We start from the raw sequence: 15,380 nt of genomic DNA on the forward strand, positions 1-15,380 counted from the left end.
TGGGATCTGAGATACATATGTAACCTACACGACAGCTCATGGCCACACAAGATCCTTAACCCACTGAGTGAAGCCAGGGATCAAACCCAGTGTCCTCATGGATACCAGTTTGGTTCATTACCACTGAGCCGCAATGGGAACTCCCTGGAAACATATTTTTTAGATTCCCCGAGAAACACAAAGTCAGTGGCAGGAGGCTTTGCAGATGCCCTTGAAGCCATTGCTTTCAACCTCTCTGAGGGTCCCGCTAGGCTGAGTGTCCCTTGAAAAGATGTCTGCACAGGGGAACAGGCTTCTAACCAGGCAGGGAGGGTGGTTCTCTGAACCCACTGCCCACCTCACTGACTGCAGACATACCTACGATCTGGAGAACTGGTTCCCTCCCTGCCCCCAAGGCCAAGGGCTCTGGCAGTTTAGATCCAGTCCCTACCCTGCTGGTGCCCAAGAGGCTCACCCCTGTGCACTGTATCCTTGGGTCCCCTTTCCCCAGACCTCGGGTTGGGTTTGGCCAATGGAAGGCACTGGCAGAGAGCGGGCGAAGGAAGAGGGAGAGAAGTTGGGTTACTCGTCTCCTGGCTCCCTCTTGGTGGTGTGGCTGTAGGCCAGCCATGTCCCTTAACCGAGGGTCCCAGCCCCCATCACCGAGGCTCCCCACACAGCTCCCTTTCCCTCTGGGTTCCACATACCCCACCTCCTCTGTCCTTCCTGACCTGGAGTGGGAATGGAACCCCTCTCCCGTCTACGGGACCAGCCTTTAGCATCTCCCCTTCCCTGCCTGCAGCTTGGGATTTGTTTTTGTTTTGTTTTTTGGCCACGCCCACAGCATGCAGAAGTTCCCAGGCTAGGGATGGAACCCACACTATAGCAGTGACCGGAGCCACAGCAGTGACACCACCAGATCCTTAACTGCTAGGCCACCAGGGAACTCTGCCTGCAGCTTTGTAAGCGTCCCTTTATCACAACCTCCTCACGTGACCCAATCTGAGGTGCCACCCGTTTACTGTCAGGACCCTGATGGATGCACATCACCTCCTACAGGAGCGCCAGGGACAACTGGCCAGCTCACTCCACACCAGCTTCTTGTCAGCAATGGCCGTGTCCCCAGCCCCACCCTGTAGGAGAGATGTGTGTCCCCTGGGGCCTGTGGAGAAAGGGGGGTTTGGTGTGCTGGGGTAGGGAGAGCACTGAGCTAGGGTCAGGAGTTCTAGGCTGCTGTCACGTCCTCCTATGGGCCCATGGTGTGACCTGGGACCAGTCCCTCCCTCTCTTTGGGCTCCACTTTGCTCATCTATGCAGTGGCATTGATGGTCATGTCTGGTGACTCTGCTCATGACTGCAGCCAGCAATTCCTGTAGTAGATGCCACCTCCCCAGGCCGGCCAGTCACATCAGTGCAGGACCACTCCTGCCCTGAGGAAGGGGAGCCCACCGCTCAGACCCCACTGCTCTTCCCTCTCCTGGGGACAAACAAGGTCTTCCCCAGGTGACACACAAACACCTGCCTCCCCCTTCCCCTTAGGACATCAGAGAGCAAAGATATGATCTAGCATTGGCTTCTGAGGGCTCAGATGGGAAAGGTGACATCCTGCTGATTTCCAGGATTAGAAAGCAGGATGTGGGGAGTTCCCGTCATGGCTTAGCAGTAACGAACCCAACTAGCATCCATTAGGACATGGATTCGATCCCTGGCCTTGCTCAGTGGGTTAAGCATCTGGCGTTGATCCCACATTGCTGTGGCTGTGGCACAGGCTGGCGGCTACAGCCCTGATTTGACCCCTAGCCTGGGAACTTCCATATGCCATGGGTGTGGCCCTAAAAAGACAAAAAGACAAAAAAAAGAAAGAAAGAAAGAAAGAAAGAAAGCAGGACATGGGGCTTCTGCTGGGAACTTTCTGCCTCTGCAGAAAGACTTCTGGTCTCAGAATTGCCCGAAGGGTTACCTGATTCAGTAGCTGAGGCTTCCTTGAGACTGAATACATTTCTGACTAACAAAACCATCCGACACATCCTCGTGACAGAACAATTTTTATTTGTGAGCAGGTGCAGATAACCTCATACAAATCACTGAGCCAAAGTGATCAATTGAGCAGGGTTCTGTAACAAGCCTCAGCCCAGATGGCAGAGTGAGCGTTCTTGTTTGAAAGGAGAGTCCTCACCAGACGTGTGCAGAAGGGGGTTAGACGCTCCTGGGCAGAGGTGGTGAAGGAACATGTATCAGCGAGATTCTGGGCAAGAAATGGAAAGAGGAGTTCCTGCTGTGGCTTGGGGGGTTAAGAACCCGACTAGTGTCCATAAGGATGCAGGTTCCATCCCGGGCCTCACTCTGTGGGTTAAGGATCTGGTGTTGCTGTGACCTGTGGTATGGGTCACACACGCAGCTTGGACCTGGCATGGCTGTAGCTGCAGCTCTGATTCGCCCCCCTGCCTAGGAACTTCCACCTGCCTCAGGTGTGGACCTAAAAAGAGAAAAACAGAAAGAAAGAAATGGAAAGGGATCAAAGATGGAGGCTTAGGTGCCTAAACATCTAGGGAAGGGCTAGAAAATACAGCTTTAGGCTGGGTCCATGACCCCGGAGCTATCCCCTGAAGCCCCCACTCTTGGTCGCTGTTGAGTTCAAGATCACACCCACAGCCGTGAGGCAGGATCCAAGAAGCCAGCCCTGCAGCTGTGCCCCTGTGCTTCCCTGTCTTGAACTACTCTCAGTGCTGGTGACAGAGTCTGGAATGTGGTTTTCAGCCACTGAGTCCACTACAGCTGCTTCTCCACAACCGAGATGATGAAGAATGGGCATCTGAGTGCTGCTGCAGGAGGAAAAAGCCACAGCTCCACACTCCTTTTCCAAAAGGAAAATGGCCAAAAGTAGCAACCAGGCAGCCTCCACCTTGCTTTGACCCCCAAGTCTTCTGCAAGCATGCTGAACTGGAGAACTTAATTCACATGCAGAATAATAGCTACAAAGAAATCTAAGGATTACCACTTGACCCAGCAATCTCAGCCTTGGGCATCTATCCAGAGAAAACCCAGACTCAAAAAGATACATGTATCCCAATGTTCACTGCAGCACTATATACAATAGCCAAGACATGGAAACAACCTAAGTGTCCAAGGACAGAGGAGTGGATAAAGAAGATGTGGTACATATACACAGTGGAATATTACTCAGCCATAAAAAAGAATGAAATAACAGCATTTGCAGCAACAGGGATGGACCTAGAAATTACCATGCTAAGTGAGGATAGACAGTGAGATACCAACTCATACGCTGTCACTTACATGTGGAGTCTGAAAAAGGATACAATGAATTTCTTTTCAGAACAGATACTAACTCACAGACACTGAAAAGCTTATGGTTTCCAAAGGAGACAGACTGTAGGGGGAGGGATGCGTTGGGGGTTCAGGATGGAAATGCTGTTAATATTGGGCTGTGATGATTGTTGTACAACTATAAAAATATTAAAAAATAAATAAATCTACAGAAGGTAGTTTTTAGTGGTCCAGACTTTGCAATGCAGGGAGATACCCAAGAAGTAGGGCTGAACAGAGGGTGGACAAGCTGCTCCAAAGCGCCCCCCACAGGAAGTCTCCTGCATTAGAGGGAGGCTGGGGCATGCATAACCCCCTCTTGGGGGCTGTCCATTCCTCCCTCACACCCTCCCCATATTCCTCTCAGAAGGAGTCATGGAGACTCAATAGGCTGGATCCAGTTTGCCTCCTCATGTCAATTCCATGTAGAGACCAACTGGGCAATAAATGATATACAGATTCGATTTGATAATTGCATGTTCTGTAAGGGATATGTGTGTGTGTGTGTGTGTGTGTGTGTGTGTGTGTGTGTGTGTGTGTGACGGAGAGAGAGGAGAGAGAGGAGACATAAGACACTGGCATTTTCATTCTCTGGACTAATGCTGACATCCAGCTGTTCCGATAATTCCATGTCCCCAAGATAACAGAGGTTTTGGACACCTACACGGCTGGGTTTAAATCCCAGCTCTGGAGTTCCCACTGTGGCACAGTGGGTTAAGAATCCAGCCACAGTGGCTCAGGTCACTGCTGAGGTGCAGGTTCCATCCCTGGCCCAGTGTGGTGAGTGAAAGGACCTGATGTTGCCACAGCTGGGACACAGGTCACAGCCGCAACTCGGATTCAATTCCTGGCCCACGAACATCCTTATGCCCCGGATACAGCCACAAAAATTAATTAATTAATTAGAATGAAATAAATCCCAGCTCTGCCACTATGTGACCCTAGACTAGCGGCTTGTCTGTTCTGAGCTCAGTTTTTTCATCTGTAAAATGGGACTAATGAATTTGCCCTCACAGGAGTATAGCAAGGAGTACAGAGAGAAACCCTGGGGAGTTCCTGGCACCATGCCTGACCTACATACACAGGGGGTCTGATGTCTACCCTGTTGTCCTGTTAACGCATTTTGTAGGAACAACCAATCCCCATGCCAGGAAATTGACTGTCCCTTGGATAAACATCAACTGCCTCATTATGTTCGAGAAGGAAATGTGATGGGATTTTTTTCCCCTAGTGCTTCAGGGACCCCTCCACAGACCCTCCCCAGGTGGTCCAGGCAACACAGACAGGGCCTCTTCCAAACAGCAGGGGTCACACGGGGCAGTGAGGACGAAGGGCTGCAAGAGGCTCTCATACAATCCATCAGGATCCGTGGTTTTTTTAAAAAACTGTCGGCCAAGACCCATCTGTGAGAAGCAAAATCAATTTAGTGGGTTGTGACCAGTATTTTTCTGAATGGAAGAGGATGGAAGGTAAACAAGAAGAGGCGAGAAGTAAAAAGGACATGGACGTGCATCTTTACAATTGTGCTGTTTTGAGAAACTGTTGTTTCAGTTCCTAAATATGTGCAGTCTGGGTCACAATGTGTAATTATCCACACACTGAATCACTGCTAAAAATGCTCATGAAATAGTAATCAAGAGAACCAGCCCCTTCCTTTGGAGTTGGGGACAACACTGAAAACAACTTGTCACCAAAAGGGGTTTAACTGAGAATAACGTCATTGCCCAGGAGATGAATTTGGTCCTAGGAGACTCTCAACAGCCACACTGCTCCCATGGTCACTGCCCAGTGCAGCTGGCCTGGCCTGCGGGTGACCTGGTGTCAGGTTGCTGGTGTCTCTCCTACAGAGGCCCCATTGGCCTCTGCCCTGGGGGCTGGACCCTCCTTTGCTGCCCCCACCCCTGCTCTTTATCGCCCTCTGCAGGCTGTTGCCTCTCCTGCCTTCTCACCCGCTGCTTCCACTGCCAAGTAGCCCTCTGATCTCAGCCAGCAGATAAATTTCTATCACTTGACAATCTGCACACAGCCGGCTCAGACCCTAAGGCTCTCTCCTGGCCCTGGTGACAGGACACGGGAGGCACCAGGGACGCCTGCCTCTTGGCCAAGTCCCTTGACCTCTCTGAGCCTCCGTTTTCCCATCTGTACAATGGACATGACAGCCACACGTGCCCAGGCTCCTCGTCCACCTGGTGAAAGTAGGAGTCTCCAGTGTGGCTCAGCAATAATGAGCTTGACTAGTATCCATGAGGAGGCAGGTTCCATCCCTGGCCTCACTCAGTGGGTTAAGGATCCGGTGTTGCCGTGAGCCGAGATGTAGGTCACAGATGCGGCTCAGATCTCTGCCTTCCCCCCCCTCCACCCCACCTCCTTTGCGTGCCGCTTAGAGCAGCCCATCCAAACTCTACCAATTTCTGTGCACCTGCGGTCCTGCACTTCAGGAAACTTACATTTTGAAAGGAGAAGGCCAACAGGGGACAAGTCTTGCCTCCTAGAGGCCCAGCACTGAGGCAGGAGCTAGACAGCCCCCAAGCTGAGCAGATGGAAACTGTCCCCTGTGGACAGACACTTCAAGATCCAGACAATGACAGGAGCAAGGAGGGGCTGAGTCCTGCTCGGGTAAAAGGCAAGGAGACCACCTATTTCGCACTCTCGAGGTCAGGGAGACCTCCCCAACGACGCATGTGCAGAAAGATTCCTGGGGATCAGAGAAGGGAGGAGGCACCAGACCGTGATCCGTTCTGTCAAATCCCAGGAACCCTTGAGCTAGCATCCATCTTGGCGAAGAGACTCACCGTGCACGGGAGTGGGGGCTGAGTCAGACCAAATACAGGCTCAAAGCCAGACAAAGCAAGAGGATTGGGCAAGAGGGAACACAAGAATGGCTTAAACCACCCCAAAGGCCCACAGGTCTTTGAGCTGGCCGTGTGTCTCTCCCGCACAGACTTTTTCTCCAAACACACACTTACTTGTTTCACGGCTTTCTGTCTCTTGACTGAATTCCTTCTTCAGGGCAGGGAGCCCCGGCCCTGCTCCTATCTGCTGGCCCTTCTGGTCCAGGGGTTAGGATTTGGTGCTCCCACCGCCAAGGCCTGAGAGTCTGCATGGAGCTGCCATGACCATTTCCCAGCCACCCAAGATCAACATCACCTTTTTTTCCTTGTTGTTGCTTTTGGTTGGTTGGTTTCATAGTTTATTTACAATGTTCTGTCAATTGCTGCTGTACAGCAAAGTGACATTTACACACATTCGTTTTCTCCCATTGTCCTCCATCATGGTCCATCACAAGTGATGAGACATAGTTCCCTGTGCAGGATCTCATTGCTTATCCACTCCAAATGCAAGAGTTTGCATCGACTAACCCAAACTCCCAGGAGCTCATTTTCGATGCTCTCTAGTTTCCTTACTTGGAACCCCCATTGAGTCAAAGTGGGTTGGAAACACCACCCTCACTTACGATTGGTTGACTGAAAGCCAAATGGAAGTGCTTTAAACTCCTAATGGCCCATTATGTGTAGGTTACCCATATCGGAATATAAATGGCTTGACTCCCAGATGGATAAACAGGATCACCTGCCTCCTCTTCCGGTGGTGGACAATGGGGTGCCAGGTACCAAGCCCCACCCCGGGCAAGGATGGGAACTAGATGCCGCAGGTGAATGGAGGGTCCACAGGACCAGGAAATCTCCTGGGAATCGAACCGGCAATCAGATGCTTAAGACACAGGAAACGGCTTAGAATGACACTGTCTAACACAGCTTTCTGTGTTGACCGAAATGCTAACACGACAACCACCAGCCACGTGTAGCCGCTGGACATGAGAGCAGATGCTAGGAGGACTAGTGAGCTGAAATTTTAATTTTGTTCATTTACATGTAAGTGTAAAAGGCCACGTAGACCTAGTGGCTGTCATACTGGACTGCATGGTCTAGGATCTCCTAGTTTCTCCTCCTGACTCCCCGCCTCCGCCCCCGCCCCGGGAAACTGGCCCCTGCGTCACTGCTTTCCACACCAGACTCTGAATCTGAGAAAGGTGAGCAGGAAGGTGGCCCTGATCCCCTGCGGCCCTCCACCCCTAGTCTCCCTGCCTCCTGCACTCGGCAGCCTTGGAACCCGAGATGCCACTAAAGTGACAGCTAAGACAGCAACCCAGAGACGAGGAAAGACGGGAGGGTAAATACACATTAAGGAAACCAACATGAAGATTAAGTGATTAAGGGAACTGGGCTCCTGGAGAGACAGTCCTGCCTAATGAAGCATCACAGACGCCAATCTCTGGGCCCCAACACTCTACGCCTAGGCCTGGTTCTCTCCCAGCCAAAGAGCCGCCACTTTTTCTTCACTAGCTACGGGTCATCTGCTGCCATGACCCCTTCCCTCCCAACAACCCATCTTCCAGGCTGTGTGCTGGGAAGGTGCCAACTTGAGGCAGGAGGTAGGTGGGCTCCAGGACAGACATTTACAACCAGCCACCTGCTTATACGTCAATAACAACAGGCGGGAGCTCCCCTTGTGCACAGCGGTAACAAACCGACTAGCATTCATGAGCTATTCCTGCCCTTGCCCAGTGGGTCAAAGGATCTGGCGTTGCCGTGAGCTGCAGTGTAGGTCACAGATGCGGCTCAGGTCTTGCATTGCTGTGGCTGTGGTGTGAGCAGGCAGATGCAGCTCTGATTCGACCCCTAGCCTAGGAACTTCTATATGCCACAGGTGCGGCCCAAAAAGCAAAAAAAAAAGAAAAGAAAGATAACAATAGGCGCAAGGTAAAAATGTGTCTTCTGTGGACACTTTAAACAATGGTCATGGCAGATGCGAAGAGAGAGGCTAAGCCCTGATTGGGCAAAAGATCAAGAGGTCACATACTTCCCATCCTCAGAGTCAGGGAGACCTCAACTACACATGCGCAAAAAGACTCCTGGGGTCAGAAAGAGAGGGGGGTGCCAGGCCATAATAAATCCTCATTACCAGTCCGTAACCCTATGCTCCGCAGTCCACTGTGGCCAAAAGGTATGCATTGCATGTCCTGGAGGGCTCTGCGTCTGGTCAAATGTGAGAAATGAAACAAGGCGATGGGCCAAAGGAAAGCAAAGACCCAGCAGAACCGTCCTGTGTAAGTGACTGAAGTCCCCTCTCTGGTACGCGCCTCCCTCAGGACCCCAGCCCCCAAGCCCCTCCAGTGGGTGTGCATTACTGCTTTGCTTCTGCCTTGGATAAACAGACTACTTCTCTGGGTGCTCTCCCACACGGGGCACTGATCACAAACTTTGTACCTGCTTTTATAGTCTTTGCGTCCCTGAAACATTCCTGCTTTCCATGGGGGCAAGAATCAGGGCAATTCTGCTTTTAGCCCCTAGCAGGTCTAGTGGCTAGGATTCTTGGTTTTCACCCAGGCTGCCCAGGTTCAATGCCTGAGCAGAGAATTGTGATCTTGCTTCAAGCCATCACTCACTGCTGCCTCTTTGAAATCAAACTCATTATTCCATGAGCCTTTTCAGAATAAACAGAGGGAATCCAAGCTGCACACAACCATGATCACAGGCACCCAGCCCTGAAAGCAAAGAGCCGGCCTGGGAATCGGGGTGAGCCTAGGACAAGCAGAGGAGCCCACCTCTGCTGTGAAACCTCTCCCCCTCCGCCAGGGTGGGTCACTCACTGGAACTCAGCTTTCCCATTTGTTATGTGGAACTGATGCTCCAACTAACAGAGAACGGTCTCCCTCTAGAGACCCCCACAATGACTGGCACACAATAGGTGCCCCATGTGTGCCCCATGCTCATGGCTTCATTGATTTTTTTTTTTCTTTTTTTAGGGCCACACCCGCAGCATATGGAAGTTCCCAGGCTAGGGGTTCCATCAATCCACAGCCACGGCAATGCCAGATCCAAGCCACGTCTGCGACCTACATCACAGCTTGTGGCAACACCAGATCCTTAACACACTGAGCGAGGCCAGGGATCAAACCTTCATCCTCATGGACACTAGTCGGGTTCTTAACCCTCTGAGCCACAACGCGAAACCCGGCTTCATTGATTAACTCAGCTGTCCAACCAGGAAGGATGAGAAACAGTCGGCGCATCAGCCAAACTGTGTGTGGCCCTGGGGAGAATCCCGTGCAATAGAGGACCTGCTTCTGGAACAGAAAGGACTGAGTTTCACTCAGAAGCGGAGGGAATCCCATTCTGCCTGCTGCCCTCTCGCCCTCCTGCTGGCACAGGGGCCCTCACATTCTCTGGTTTGCAGGCACAGCCTTGCTCTCACATGCATGGTAATTTCGAGCCTCAGTTTCTTCATCTATAAAGTGGGGGTGGGCTCCCCTCCAGCTCTGCCACTCAAAGATCCCACAGCCTCCCTACGCAGGGAGAGCTAAGTGTGCTCGGGATCCCATTTGACAAGGATTGTCTGTGTTACTGTTGCCCAATTTCTTCTTCCCTCTCTTGTGAAGCTTCCGATTGGACTCTACGGGGTGGGAGTCGGAGGGACACACAAGGCAGCCGCCGCCGCCTCCCTCCTCAGTCCTCCTCCCTTCTCTGCTCACACCCTCTCTTCCTTGCTGCTCCCAACTAGCCTTTTTCGTTCCTGGGTTGGGGGGGATTTGCATATTAATTTGGAAAGGAGATCAATTATTAGCCATCACCTGTCATGTGTCCTCCGATGCATCTGGACCTGGATTAGATTCAATATTGCCACACGATAAAGACGTGGGGCGGGGAAAGCAACTAAATAATTTAAAGTCATTATTCTACTAATCCTCCCGCTTGGCTGGGCTCCCTGGAGGTGAGTTAGGAGGTAATTGAAAACAGGGCGCTTTGCTGAGATGAACACTGCCAAGCCGAGCCGTGGAGCTTGATGGGCTTTTCCCCTCTCATTTACCCACGGGGAAGAAAAGAGCCTGGTAGGGTGAGGCGGGGACCATCCTCCAGAACTCCGGGGTAGAGAGAGAATTTGGGGGCACAACACCAGATGCCAAGGGGGCCAGGGACGCGCAGTCTCAAGTACCGAGGGGTCTCTGCTCCCTCTCCAAGCTTCCAGGAGAGGGAGGAGGGGGTGGCCCCGAGCCCCTTTCCTGCAGACCCCACCCACCTGCTCACCCATGCTCTTCCCAGCCTTATGCCTAAGAAAGGGCTAAACTGAGAGGTTGCAAAGGGACAGCTCAGACTCCTGTTTTGTTTGATCTGAAGGCACGGTGTCTTGTTTAAAAGATGAGTTTTATGCCCACACTGTCAAATCAGGACATTTCACCTAGAAATTCAGATTTCTGCTTCCCATTTCAATGCAAAGTTCTGGCAAAGCTGGGGCCACAGTTTCTTGAAACCAGCGTGGGTGCAGCTGAGTCAAGTGCCCACTTACTTAGGTGGAGTGTGGGGTCCCTAAAGAACCATCAGTCCTTCCTTACCCGCCTCAACCCCTCCCCCATGCCTCTGCGTTTGCAATCCCATGTTTTAGGGGCTAAAAGCCCTTCCCTCGCAGCTCCCAGGAAATGGATGGGTCGCCATGTGGATAATCAGAGACTCCCATCTTCATCTGGGTATTTCTAGGATCAGCCGTACAAGTACAGGGGCAGGAGCAGATGTTTCCAGAACACCTACTTAGCCAGGTGTTGGGCCAGGCTCAGGGCTAACAAGGTGAGAGACATGGTCATAAAGTGTGAGGAGTCTTGGAGGGGAGCTAGGCTGCGCTTATATAAAGAAAACAAACCAAGAAAGAACGGCCAGAGGTTCTGAGATCGAATGTACTGGGTTCCCCTGCCCTGATGGAGCTCTGCAGAGACAGGTAGGTCTCGGGCAGAGATGACCGGATGGATACAGCCCCCCTGTAGGTAGATGGCACCCAGACCTGTGTATTCGGGGAGCAGGGCTTCCTCCCGGCTGGGGAGAGAGCCCAGGGCCTGCAGAAAACACAGTGCTCCAGGGCAGGCTTTGCAGCAATTTGCTTAGAGGATCACCCAGGAGCAAACTACTGAAACGAACTTTCGTTTTTGTTCCCTTTTCAGCTGAACCCATGGCATACAGAAGTCCCCAGGCCTGGGATGGAATCTGAGATGCAGCTATGACCTACACCACAGTTGTGGCAATGCCGGATACTTAATTGACCGTACCAGGCCTGGGATCAAACCTGCACCTCCACAGCAACTTGAGCACTGCAGTCGGATTCTTTTTTTTTAAATTATAGTTGTTTTTTGAATGCCAACTTCCTCAACCATAAAATGGACTGGATGGCGCTTCTGCAAACACCCCCCTCCCCCGGCCCCACCACCACCTTCCCAGGAGCAGAGAGTTGGAGGCAGGAGCACAGGTGCCTCCAGGGCAGGGCGCGTAGAGGGACCACAGGGCTGCTGGGGTGGAGACCCAGCCAGAGTCCCATCCATTCCAAGTGCAACCTCTTTTAGGTGACCAGCTCCTCCTCTCCAGAGCGTGGAACACCTGGCACCAGCCACAAGGGACCCCATCTCCTGCCACACACCAAATGCTTGGATATTAGCTCTGTTCATCGCCGCTACAGGGATTAGCTGCTGCTTAATTAATTTCTTAGCGAAGAAAGCGGTTCACATGCCTGCACAGCTTGACAAGTGAGGCAGACACTGCCCTCCTCCTCAACCCCCCAGGCCCCCGCGGGCCTGCATGACGATTGCTTACAAGTTCTCTTTCAAAGTTGGCACACGGTGAACAAGTCAATTGTCCTCTCTGGGCCTCAGTTTGTTCATCTACAAAATGGGGAGTTAGACCTTTGTTCATAAGCATACCACTCCCTCCCACGCCAACTCCATCATCCCCTGAATCTCAAAACAAACAAAAAAAAAAGAGAGTGGGCAGTTAAAAAAAAAAAAAAAAAAAAAGGGAGTTCCCTTTGTGGCTCAGTGGTTAGCAAACCCGACTAGGATCCATGGGGATATAGGTTCGATCCCTGGCCTCGCTCAGTGAGTTAAAGGATCCAGCGTTGCTGTGGGCTGTGGTGTGGGTCGCAGACTTGGCTCAGATCCTGTGTTGCTGTGGCTCTGCTGTAGGCCGGCAGCCACAACTCCGATTTGACCCCTAGCCTGGGAACTTCCATATGCTGCAGGTGCAGACATAAAAGACAAAATCATAATATAAAGCAAAAAATAAAAATTAAAAAAAGCATACTCTGGTTTTTCATCAATTAAGCCCTCTAATCATGCAGGAGTCATTTCATTAATTGCTTCCACACAAGTGAGCCTCAGCTCTAGGAAGAGGGGGGTGAAATATCCCTTGATGGCTGCCTAAGTGACTCAAAAGAAATGAAGCCCAGTAAATCCCCAGCGCAGAGCTCACCACTGTGACTCTAGAAGGCTTGTTAGCAAACCTGGAAAATGGCCCGTGGATGACAGGATCTCTCTCAGGGTGAGAATGTATCTTATATTTGGGTTCCATCCCCGCAGATCAGACCGCATGCATCATTGCTGGAGCCGCACTGCTTTGTTCCATCCTTATCACCAGCATCAGGCTTATTGGTTTACGAGCCTGTCTCCTCAGCCTAGAAGAGAGCAGTATCCTATTGGTCCCTCCAGGGTCTGCCCCAGAGCAAGCCCTTGGAGAATGATTGTGAATAAATTAATGAATGATGTGGAGTAACCTAGAACCATAATTCACTGAGGATTAGGGCTGGGAGGCCCTGTCTGGTGTATCTCACGTGCAGTCTGCCTGGGCTGCCCCTGCCAGGGACTTCTGTAGCACTCGATGTTCTGGGCCTTCAGGTTAAGCCTTGGTTGCTCCCTTTGCCTTGCTTCTCACTCCCAGATTAGGGTGAGGTGAGTGAGACACTTGCTAGGGAGGAAAATTTCAGAAGGACAGCAAAAAAACTTAGTAACCAAATCATCTTTTAATCTATTATTTCTAAAAATCAAAATTAATGCAAAAAATATCCATGATGAACAAAACATTAACTTTTTTTTTTTTTTTTTGCCATTTCTTGGACCGCTCCCATGGCATATGGAGGTTCCCAGGCTAGGGGTCTAATCCGAGCTGTAGCCATCAGCTTACGCCAGAGCCACAGCAACGCTGGATCCGAGCCACATCTGCGACCTACACCACAGCTCACAGCAACGCCGGATCCTTAACCTACTGAGCGAGGCCAGGGATCAAACCCACAACCTCATGGTTCCTCGTCGGATTCGTTAACCACTGCGCCACAATGGGAACTCCAAACATTAGCATTTTAAAGAAAGACAGGATCCAATGCAACCCTGCCTCATTCGCCTCCCCCTAAAAGAGTCTTTCTGGAGATAATGCCTCAAAAATAGCTCAGATGGGGACTCAGGCAGTAACATTTCCATCTACTGGCTATGACTCTGGGCTATTGGTTTCCTGAAAAAGCATGGCCTGGGGCACCAATTTTCAAATAAGAAGGGGACTCCAGTGTGTGACCTCAGTGTCCCCTCCCAGGCCAGCCCAGCTGGAATTTGAAATCCCCAGACTAGACAGCCATGGAAACCCCTGCTGCTGGTCTGGAAGACAGGGACTTTAAAGAAAGCCAATGAGGGCCAAGCTGGCCTTGTGGTGGCCCGGGTGCCTAGGACAAAGTGGCCATGCCCTCCATCCATAGAGTCAGGCTCTGCCATAATTCTGCTGCCCTAAATGCCAAGGGGTGGTGTGTGTTCCATGTGACAGGATATAGGTACAGAGAAGGATCTTACAGATACTTCAAACCTCATGGTACAGGTGGAGCCCCTGCCCCCCACTTTTCCCACCCACCCCCCTGCCAGGGGCATTGGGTGATGTCGGGAGACTTTGCCCACTGCTACATTTGGAAAGGGGGATGCCTTCACATCGGGAAGATAGAGGGCAGATGTGCTGCTAAACACCCCACCATGCACAAGACAGCCCCTCAACAAAGAATTATTCAGTCCAAAATGTCAAGGCCAAAGTTAAGAAATCCTGAGGTAGAGAAACTAGGAAAAATGGGTTCAAATCCACAGGGCCGGGGAGTGAGGGACAATTCCTGCTTCACTGACTCCTTAGTGAAAGGCAGCCACCTCTCTGTCAGCCCCCACCCACCCCCCTCCCTGAGTCCTGAAAGTGCTGTGGTCAGTTCCTCTGTTCACACATAGGGCAAACCCCAACTCAAGAAATGATCAGGGAGGATTTCATCATTTCCCTAGGTCCTTCCTTTTGCTTTCCTTGGCTTTCAGAAAGTCCCCCCTGAGGTCTAGCCTCAGTCTCTCTTGCTGCATACAGTTCAATAATGTTTGATTTCCAGTAAGGGTGGAGATCAGATGTCTCTCTCCTACTCCATCCCCTTTCCACCCTTTGACATAACCTAGCATAATATTGCTGATTAAGGTTCCCTGGTGAAAGAAGAGAAAAACAGCTCTGGTATCATGAGAAAATGGCAGGTCTATTTACCTACCAACTTCTACCTACTGAGACAAGCCAGCACCAAGATACCTTTCTCCGCACACCAGGAGCCTGTGTCTGGTTAACTGCAACGACCTCTGGGCTCTCAAGGGGGCTCCACGAGAAATACCACCTCTTTGGCTCAAAGTGACAAGTCCTCAGTACACAGACGGCTCCTATTTGCCAGACAGCCCAGGGAGAACCTCTTTGAATGGATGAAAGGGATTCACCCCTCAAGAGTCCTCTCCCCCAGGCTAGGGGTCAAATCGGAGCTGCAGCTGCCAGCCTATACCACAGCCACAGCAATGCCAGATCTGAGCTTCGTCTTTGACCTACACCACAGCTTGGGGCAATGCCAGATCCTTAGCCCAAGGAGAGAGGCCAGGGATTGAACCTGTGTCCTCATGAACACCATGTTGGGTTCCTAACCCACTGAGCCCCAATGGGAATCCTAGCATACACTTATTGAGCACTTCCTGGCGTGCGGGGGGCGGGGGGGGGGCGCGGGGGGGGGGCGCGGGGGGGCGGGCGGGGGGGGCACTGACACTGAGCCTTGATGTGCCCCGAATCCTCCAGAGGGCTTGCAGACACACAGTCCCCCCGAGGCTCGCCTCGCCCCCACATTGGGTCAGGGATGGAGCCCAAGAATTTGCATTTCTAATCAGCTCCCCGGTGATGCTGCAGCAGCTGATCCAAGAACAACACTTTGAGAACTCTTGGGCTTGGCTGTTC

General features: G+C 51.7%; 1 long non-coding RNA gene across 1 annotated transcript in view; it reads right to left on the minus strand.

Moving 5' to 3' along the window:
• Positions 1,826 to 15,380, minus strand: part of LOC110261521 — a 47,536-nt gene continuing 33,981 nt past the window's right edge. Inside the window, exons 2-3 of the long non-coding RNA XR_002345708.1 lie at positions 12,619 to 12,789; positions 1,826 to 2,224 (exon numbers count right to left, since the gene is read on the minus strand). This is a non-coding gene — a long non-coding RNA (uncharacterized LOC110261521). The remainder of the gene's footprint in view (positions 2,225 to 12,618; positions 12,790 to 15,380) is intronic.

The sequence above is a fragment of the Sus scrofa genome, chromosome 7, assembly GCF_000003025.6.
Source record: "Sus scrofa isolate TJ Tabasco breed Duroc chromosome 7, Sscrofa11.1, whole genome shotgun sequence".
In the NCBI taxonomy this organism is placed as follows: Eukaryota; Metazoa; Chordata; class Mammalia; order Artiodactyla; family Suidae; genus Sus; species Sus scrofa.